Here is a 1,126-nt window from a genome sequence, read left to right on the forward strand (position 1 = left end):
CTACTGCCAAGGAATTTCGAAGGACAGACCAACAACCTCTCTTGGCGCCTACCTTCCAGACGGGGAGTTCTTTGTCCCTGGCACTGTGGCAGAGTGACCATGGAGCCGGCGGGTATTAGAAAGGCTGGAAGACTCCGACCAAGTCCCCTCCAATTTTTCCAATCCACATTCTCTTGCGTCGCTTGTTCACAAGTTTTTGTCTTCAGTACACCCAGAGAGGAAGCAGTATGTTCAGGCATTCTCTTCCTGCAAAGAAGTATTCCCAAGAGAAGTGGGAAGGAGAAAACTGATGTTTCATTTCAAGCATTTGTTTTAAAATGTAAGATTATAATTAGCGTCTTTTAAAGCAATCCAATTTATTTAACTTTTTCTTCTAAAAGCAACTTTTTTTCTTACTCTCTACAAACATTTGTTTTAAAGCTTCACACTTGATCTCGTCGTAATGTCAGGTTCGATTCAAGGGGCAATGAAAAATCTCACGTTCTTTCTGACTTAAGTGATTACAAATTTTGACAGAAAAAAGGAGCCCCAAATCACATTATTACAGTCTTTAGCTTCTATTCTTCTATAATCTCTAGATTTTATTATCCCATAGTTAAGTCTTAACTAACATCAGACCTTTCTTATTTAAAAATCACAAGTCTTATGTAAAAGAACTTCCCGAGCTTTCTGGAAAGAACGATAAGGGATTTAGCTCATTTTATTACATTAGATAATGTTATGGTTACCAGATAAGAGGTGCTAGCTATATCGCGGGACAGTGCCTGGGCTGTTGGGAGTTCATGATCCAGTCTTTGATTTTTATTTTAAATAACGTAAACCGCACGCCTCAGGGAAAGTGCTAAGCGCGGAGGCTGGCACCGCTCTCCATTACCCACTGTCTCCCGCTTTCCCCTCCCAGCCCCAGAATTCATGCAAATTAGGCTGCTATCCCCGGGGCAATACGACCCATTTTCGCGCCATTCTCTAGGGACCCTGCAGCTATGTAAAGAGAGAGGTCCCGGAGCTTCCAAGGCAGTACTTTTCCAAGGCGGATCTTAGGGGACTGCAAGACTATTACTGGACTTTAGCGTATCTGGAAGGGCTGCTTTTTTCTCGGGGCCGAGTGGGTCTTGCGCGGGTGGGC

Source organism: Bison bison, unplaced genomic scaffold (assembly GCF_000754665.1).
Source record: "Bison bison bison isolate TAMUID 2011002044 unplaced genomic scaffold, Bison_UMD1.0 scf7180017864190, whole genome shotgun sequence".
Classification (NCBI taxonomy): domain Eukaryota; kingdom Metazoa; phylum Chordata; class Mammalia; order Artiodactyla; family Bovidae; genus Bison; species Bison bison.